The following is an 8,774-nucleotide window of genomic DNA, read 5'->3' on the forward strand; positions in this document are numbered from 1 at the left end:
GTCTGTGTTAAGCAAACCTTAAATGCCTTTGAGATTGCAGTGGCTTGATGTATCTGACAGGACTCTGGTGCCCAACCCAATTTTAGGAGAAATCCGTTTACTCATTAACAGGGTTTTTGTTTAAGGCCCTGAAGTTTTAAACCCTTTTTGGTTTTGCAATGTAAATAGTGCAGTGGCTTAAAGTGTATAAAAGTATTTACTTTTAAAGTATAAAGGTAAACTTTGCCTTTTGGTAACCGTTGTTTCTGAGCATATTTATAGATCACAATTTTCTAATGGATGTACTTATAGTATATAAAATATATATTCTTCCTCAGCTAGTGAACTATATACCTAACTATTTCAAAGCTAAACAAGCTTGCCACTCACTAGGAAGTCATTAGATTGTAGACCATTGGGAAGGGGAAAAAAATCTTAAAAGTCAATAAGCAAGTCACTTATAAATTGTTATCAAGGCAACTCCATGGCCATGAAGTCACAGGAAATCAAGCTGGACTCAAGGAAGACTTTACCTTATATCATGTTAATGTATAATGTGTTCTCTGATGGAGATGAAAAATTTGACTTCTCAAGGGACTTCAGTGATTATTACAAGCAGGATATATTTTAGTAATATAAATTCTAAGATGGGATACAAGTAGAACTTGGTTATGGGGAAGGGTGGGACACAAACTTGTGATAGAATTTATAGAACTGTGGTTTTCTTGATAGGATTGAGAGAGTCGGATAAGAGAGGTGTAACAATAGACAGGCCTAGAGAGATGAGGATTGTAAAGATTGGGAAAGCAAAGGATGAATTTTAAGAAGATGCCTGGAAAATCTGCTTTGTATCTTTTGTAAGAAAGTAACGGGAACTTAATACGTTCTACTGTTCAATTGCCTTTGTGCAATATAGAATAAAGTTGTTACTGTTATTTTATGTATTAATGCTTATCTTTGTCACCTGATTGTATTTCAGTGATTTCATGTCAGTATGTCTTTTCTCTTTCCCACCTCTTTATCATAGGTGGATTTCCCCAAAGATTTGGTGTTGAGTTCCTTTTAATTTATTTTACCCATGCTTCCTTTGGATCATTTGATTTCTTTGCATCAGTTTAATTGTTGCACATATACTGACAAGTCCCAAATATATCTCTCTGCCCCTGTTTTGTCAGCATCCTGTTCCAAATAACTTTGGTGGGCTTTTTAATTGATTGAATTCCTATCCTCTGAAGCTCAATGTGAATGGAGATTGTCTTCCATTCTGATTAACCCATCCCTTTATATCTTCATTGCTACCAACTGTGGGCTTCCTTGGCTTTAGGAATCTGGGGATCAATTTCCTTTAAAGCCCTTCATTAACAAAACCACTAAAATCTGAAGCTTTTTGTGTAATGTACATTCATAGATTACCGGTACATTGGTTCTTAGCCATAGAGACAACAGAGCAGCTGTTTATGTCTTGATTATCTTATATTTGGATGTTTGGAACAGTCTGTTGACTGTTGGAACAGTACTAACCTAATAATTCTCTCTGGTCCCTGATCCAGTACAATTCTGAACCTCCCTGCATATTGGAGTAGCAGTTTAAGTTGCTAGTGGTTACATGCCAGAGTACTTAGTGACTTAGAATATTGGCTTGCATCTTACGTGCCTTGCACTTGACCAGATCATCTAGGCAGAGCCAGCTGGGATCTCAGCATAGTAAAGTAGCCACATGATAGCTTAAAGCTTTTCCCATCTAGTGCCAGTCCTTTGGAATCAGCCTCCACCAAAATTATACCCTGTGCCTGGAGTGTGGTTTACACAATTGAAAACATAGGTTTAAAGCATTTTTAATTACGGTAGCTTTTGTAAAACTGGATTAAAAATTAATTTTATGCAGCATATATTGTTATAGTGCCTACCATCTGGAATGTAATTCCCTCTGAGATCCAGGTGGTTCCCATCCTGTTAAGATTCCCAGGGGCTTCAAGACCTGGCTGTTCTCTCAGGCCTTAGGTGAGGTGGTTGGAGCCCATTGAGGTTTCTGTGATCTATGTTTGGTTGGTCAGATATGCCATCTTGTTCTTTATTTTGTTTTTTACCATTGTTTTTGTTGATTTTTGTTGATTTTTGTCTTTTTGAATTTTTATTTTATTCTTTTTTCTATATTATGAGATTCCCAAAGTCATTCTGGAGTTGGGCAATACAATACAAAATACAAAAATGAATGAAATTGAATTACAGGTTATAATTATTGTTTGGTCTTTTCAGGTTACCGATGCTCTATATTTTAATTATGGTTTTGAATTGGATTATAGCAATACTGATGTACTTTATTTTGTACCACCGGTAGCTGTAACAAAAAAAAAAAATAAAAACTTACTTTTGCAATTTCATAGTTTGAAAAAATATTTCCATCTTAGTGAAGATTTCAAAATGGGAGTACTGTCAGTTAAAAATAGTTTTGCTGAGCCCAGACTACATGAATATATCTGCTTTCATATTATAAATTCATTGTCAGGAATTTGTGATGACCCACTTTAGTGTAATGGACTAGCTTTTACTTCTCCCATAGACACAGAATCTTATTTTATTTTTATTGTTACTGTTGTGAGAAAAAAAATCAGGTATGCCACCTTGAAATGTATAAAATAAAGGTAGGGCATAATGATAATATATAATGATCATATATAATTTTCTTTCCACTGTTCCCATGATTTCTATGAAATCTATCCCCTGCCTCATTTAAACTGGAAGGATAGTACTCAGGATTCAATTAATTCCATACTAAAAGATAAATAGGCATTCTATCTGTAAATGTATTGCAAAGTTAAATAAAAGTTATTACAAACCAAACGGTTGATTTTCCTTGATCCAGAGAAGAAAATGTAGCATCCAGGACAAACTTGCACATTCTGCTGTAAGGAGGAAGGCCAAAAACCATGTGCTATCTAGGATTAGCTTTTTGATTTTTTTTATTACTTAAATAAAAAATATTTCCCTCTTTTAGATCACAGTGTCAAATAAATCATATGACATTGCATCAACTACATTTAAGGTACCCATGTAGCAACAACCTAGTCTATGCAACTGCAAGTCATCTGGTAAACTATTGGAGTTTGTGTTATCTCTTGAAACTCATGAGCCTTTCTGATCACAAGAACAAAGGGCAAGACACACTTAAGGAGAAGGGTCTTCACAGACTGTCCTTGTGTCTATTTTTCTCCAGGCACATTATTAGTAATTTTCTTCTGTATGTTTAAGAAACAAAGGAAACATCCTGTCTCTCTCTTTTGTACTTCCTTCTCTTCCAGACATATTTTAGACAGAAGTGAAGTTAGATTTACTGTTAGCTGGGCTTAGCCTGTAGTCTGTATCCAAGACAACTGTATTATTTTTAATTCTAATGGAGTGTTCTGCAGCGTAATTGCTCAATATTCTTTCAGCTCTGTGCTTATATTTAGAAGCACATCCTCCAGCAAAGACTCTTGCTGATTCAAATCTCCAAAATAAATTCATTCCAATACTTTGCTATTTTAGATTACATATTCAGAATAGTATTCTGAACATTTTTCTATATTAAATATTGCAATCTGAAAACATTAAGATTGCTTGAATTGATCATATGCCATGTGGTTGTAAGATAAATCTTTTCCATTACAAAGATGGGGAATCTATGGTGCCAGATGTTGTTGAATAATAGCGCCCAGCAATCTTAGCAGGGCCATAGGCTACTGGTGATGGGAACTGAACAATGTCTTCACATTCTAGAGATAAATTTCATTGTGCCTAAGAGCTTGTAGCTTACTCTGACTAAAATTTCATCTTCCTTTTTTCATATAATTGTTGTCATTAATTTAGGAAATTTGCTCTCAGAACCTGTTGAGATAACCATCAACATGGAGAGATTTAAAGGAGTACAGGGCATATTCATTCATATTCAGTACAAGGCTATTAGAAGTTTATCATCATGATAACTGTATTAAGTACTATCAGATTAAGTTTCTGGAGCATATGAAATGAATGGGCTGTTTCCCTAATATCCTGGTTGTTGATTTCTCAGAGACAACTAAATAGAAACTTTGAGACCAGAAAAACTATACAAAATATTATTTACAACAGGGTATTGCATTTAGCGTAAACTTGTGTTGTATTTTATAGAGGGCAGTCTTTTTGAAGGGCCATTAGAGAATAGTTGCTACCAATATATGCTGGCTCCTGGTGCAAAACCAGATCCAGTTCAGTTTTGACCAAAATAGGTTCCTCTTCCCTTATTGATACTACAATTTATGTCAACAGCCCATCTCTACTCAATCAAATTTATGCACAAATCTGTATTTCATGCAGGGGTATCTACAGCAGCAATAACTGATTTCAAGATGTTGTGCATGACCATTCAATCAAAGCCTTGTCTTTTTTAAAATGTACACAATGCATGTTTTTAAAAAGGCAGTTTCATTACCTGGTTATATCACTACAGTATTTTGAAGCCAATGTCTATCATTGTAGAAGTTTTTATGGTGAGGCCTATCATCAAGTTCTGTTTGTCCCTGCCGTTATTCTTATAAAGACTTATCTACAATTTATATTTCAGATACTTACGGTACTTTTTGAGCACTTATTGCCCCTTCCTGTATTATTGTCTCACCCTTTTTTAGATAGACAATTCATGTGGGGGTGGGGGGGTTACTCTCCTTTAACTGCATAGTCATTAGTCACTTAAAAACAGGGTGGATAAAAATCAATGATTTTTTTAAAAAAATCAAAAAAATCAGATTTTTTTGATTTAAATCGGATTTTTTAAAATAAAATGTTTTTTGAGGAAAATATATTACCATTCAAAGGTTATTCCATCATGAAATAAAGATTAGCTTTTTAATTATGTAGAATAAGGCTGTATATGTTTAATTTTTTTGGTAAATTCCATTAATCCATTCACAATGTCATACTCTTCCAGAGGTTTTTGTAAGATTATTGGGCAGTTTCTCTGCCTACAAGATATTATCACAGATGCTTGGTTTACTTTTGCAGTTCTCAAAACTGAATTTGACTCAGCAGAGATCACATGCCTCTTCTTCACCGCAAAAATGTTATAACATGAACGAAGTTGAGAAAAAGACCTTAATCCTATTGTTCTACAAACCTATGAATACAGAATCAACCCCTTCAGTGCTAAGTTTCAAGAAGTTCAGTGAATAGAATAGAAACAATATTTTTCTGATTGTTTGGAGTGGAATAGATCTGCACAAGAAGAAAATGAAACTAAGTGTGAGGAGGAAGGGGCAAGCAGACAAGCAGTACAAAATGAAAGTGAAACTTTCTGAGCACAATACTGCACAGCCACAGACAGACAAGTCTTTGGATCTTTTTGTATGTATGACCTGAGGTTTATCACATTCTTTCCTTGGAGGAAAAAATCTATAATGGCAGCAGGCCGTAAAAGAGACCCAGTTTGGCAATATTTTAATGAAGTTCCTTTACCTATCGGTAAGGCAGGCATGTGTGCAAACTGCAAACACTGCAACAAAGAAATGCAAGGCCTGGTGGCCCGAATGAGGCAACATCATGAGTGCTATGATGAAGATGACCAAAGAAACACATTTGAACAGGCAGGATCTTCAGGTTGGTAAACATTTTTATTGAATCATATTTCTAAAGACTGCCTTGAACTGTCACGTTTGAGCAAAATTATATTTCTTATTATTACTGCATGTTACTGTCATTTGGTAAAGTTATGAAGGAAAGCAAATATTCCTTTTGGGGCAGTGCTGTGTACAATAAGCAGAAATTGTATAAACAATAAATAACAGCATTGACTTTTTTGTTTAGGGGAATTCATGGATTCTGGAAACTATCCACCTTCAAGATCACCATCCTCCTGTTTTACAGTTTCAGAGTTATCCATCCAGGATAGTGCTTCATTAGCATCATCATCATCAGACACCCATAGCCCCATATCACTATCACCTAAAAGAAAGAAAAAACCCTTCCCTCCTGGAACCACCATAGATAAGTTTGTGATAAAAACTAGCAGATTAGAAAAAGAGATAATTGATGAAAAAATTGCCCAGTTTGTTTATGCAACGAACTCTTCTTTCCATCTGACTCAGAACCCACATTTCATTAATATGGTTCAGTCACTGAGACCAGGATACAGTCCACCCAGCAGACCAGATGTTGCAGGGAAACTGCTGGATAAAGTGTATGACAGAGAAATGGAGCAATGTGCAACAGCTCTGGAGGGTAGAATTGTTAAGCTAAGTATTGATGGGTGGAGTAATGTCCACAATGATCCTATTGTATGTGCTTGTATAACAACAGAAGAAGGGAAAGTCTTCCTTGCACAAACAATTGATACTCAGGAAATGCACACGCAGCAGAATACTTACAAGAAGTGGCAGTAAAAGCTATAATAACGTGAACAAAAATTCAAAGGTCTAGTACGCAGTTTGGTCACAGACAATGCTGCAAATGTACCCAAGATGAGAAGAAATTTAGAAGAGCAGGAAGGGAATACAAAGCTAATAACATATGGTTGCAGTGCTCATTTGCTGCACCTCTTAGCCAAAGACTTAAGTGTTCCAGAAATAAAGACTAATGATACTGAAATTGCTAAATACTTCCATAACAATCATTTTGCTGCAGCAGCTCTGAAAAGGATGGGTGGAAGCAAGCTAACGCTCCCACAAGATGTTAGATGAAACTCTGTGGTGGACTGTTTTGAGCAGTATATCAAGAACTGGCCTATTCTGATGACAGTTTGTGACGAAAATCGAGATAAAATAGATGGCACTGTCATGGCCAAAATCCTCAACATTGGGCTTAAGAGAAATGTTGAACATATGCTGAGCATTCTGAAACCCATCTCTGAAGCTTTAAACAAAATACAGAAAAATAGCTGTTTTATTGCTGATGCTGTTGAAATTTGGAAGGAACTGAGTGAACACTTAAAAACAGAACTACACATGGACAGAATTAAATTACAAGCATTAAAAAAACGAATGGGACAAGTACTGTCTCCAGCTCATTTTTTGGCAAATATTGTCAATATCCAGTATCGGGGTCAAAACTTAAGTGCTGAGGAAGAGGAGTTAGCTATGACATGGGTATCCAGCAATCATCCATCTGTAATGCCAACTAATAAACTTCAAAGCTAAGGGGGAACCATTCAAGAAATATATGTTTGCTGAAGATATTTTAAAGAAAGTCACACCAGTGAACTGGTGGAAGTCACTTAAGCACTTGGATTTAGAGACTGTTCAAGTAATGATTTCACTTTTAACAGCAGTAGCTTCTTCTGCAGGCGTTGAAAGAATATTCTCTTCCTTTGGACTCATTCATTCTAAATTGAGAAATCGTTTGGGACCCGATAAAGCAGGAAAGCTTGTTTTTCTTTTCCAGATTATGAACAAAGAAGAAGATGAAGATGACAAGTGAGCTACAGAGGACAGTATTTAAGGTTTTCATGTGTAGGCTGGGCTGACAGCCTACGTTTCTTAAAATATATATATTTTGTTTAGCCAAACATGGATGTTTGTTTAAGCAAATAACATATGCTGTAATGTTATTGTTTCAGTTGAATAAATCTATTTAAATTGTTATTATTAAGGTAATGATTATTTTTCTCCTTCCTAAGTACAACAGAAAAGTTGTCCAAATATGAATGATTAATCTATTAAACGGGATAAAAAAACTAATATGAAAAGTTGTTATTCTAAAAATCTTCATCTACTTGCATATTAAAGTTATACCAGCAAGAATTAGTCTTTATGTAGAAAACTATGATTTAAATCAAGCCTTACTGACTAGTGATTTAAATCGTGATTTAAATCTTGATTTAAATCAAATCCACCCTGCTTAAAAACACTGTTGGCCAAAAAAGCTCTCTGAATGAATAAGCACTATGCAAATTCAACAGTTCTAAAAATGTGGAGTCAGCTTCTCACACTCACATACTCTTGATCTAGAAAAGAAAGTAATAGATATATCAAAAATTCTGAATTTGGTTCTATAAATCCCTGTTATGTGTATGAATTTTCTGTAGAGTTCTCACTCCCAAAATGATCTATACTGGAAATTCAGAATTGGTTAATTTATATAACTTACTTTTTAAACTTAAAGCCAAAAGATATGTGACTTACCTGCTACCTGTTTCCCCCTGTATTTAACAATCCTAGAAAAGGAAAAAGTAAATTAGCAAGTAAATTTGTTTTGGGCTTTAATAAGCAGCTGGTGGGTTTCAGATTGATGTAAGTCTATCAGATATTGGCTACAAAAAACTAGTTGATCACTAGGAGGCAAGCAAGAATTAGTTTCTTCTTCTTTGCTACTTGTAATGGTTGTCTAGATTTTTTAAGGCTAGATCCAATAGCTCTACCTTGGAGAGTTACAACTTCAGCAGGTCTGCTCCAGCCCTTACTGTATCTCAGCATAGATTCAGAGTGTTTTGATTTAACAACTAATTATGTGCATATACATTCTAATTACTAATTGCATCGTTGTATAACAAACAAGCAAACAAAGCATTTTGTAGAAGTCTTCATTATTACAGGTGATAGGGCAAAAAATGAAAGAAGCAAAAGATTGGCTTATTGGGGGGGGGGGTCTATTTAGTTACAGGTTTAAGATAGAATGGGAAACCGGCTGCAGACATTAATATATTAATAATAAGTTTGTCGGGCTGATAAGGTGTTTTAGGTTGTACCTAGGGCTCTTCTAAGGACACTAGAATACAGAAAAAATAAAGCAATAGTTAATTCAGCAGTAATTTGGAACTCTGCCTTATGTAGATTTCCTAATAGGCAATAAAA

General features: G+C 35.0%; 1 long non-coding RNA gene across 1 annotated transcript; it reads left to right on the forward strand.

The window, feature by feature from the left end:
• The first annotated feature begins 5,482 nt into the window (after positions 1-5,482).
• Positions 5,483-7,568, forward strand: LOC132711450 (uncharacterized). The gene is made up of 2 exons (XR_015732312.1): positions 5,483-5,586; positions 5,794-7,568. It is a non-coding gene; the product is annotated as an uncharacterized LOC132711450 (long non-coding RNA).
• The last annotated feature ends 1,206 nt before the right edge of the window (positions 7,569-8,774 follow it).

Source organism: Pantherophis guttatus, chromosome 2 (genome assembly GCF_059756535.1).
Source record: "Pantherophis guttatus breed Tessera chromosome 2, ASM5975653v1, whole genome shotgun sequence".
Taxonomy (NCBI): Eukaryota; Metazoa; Chordata; class Lepidosauria; order Squamata; family Colubridae; genus Pantherophis; species Pantherophis guttatus.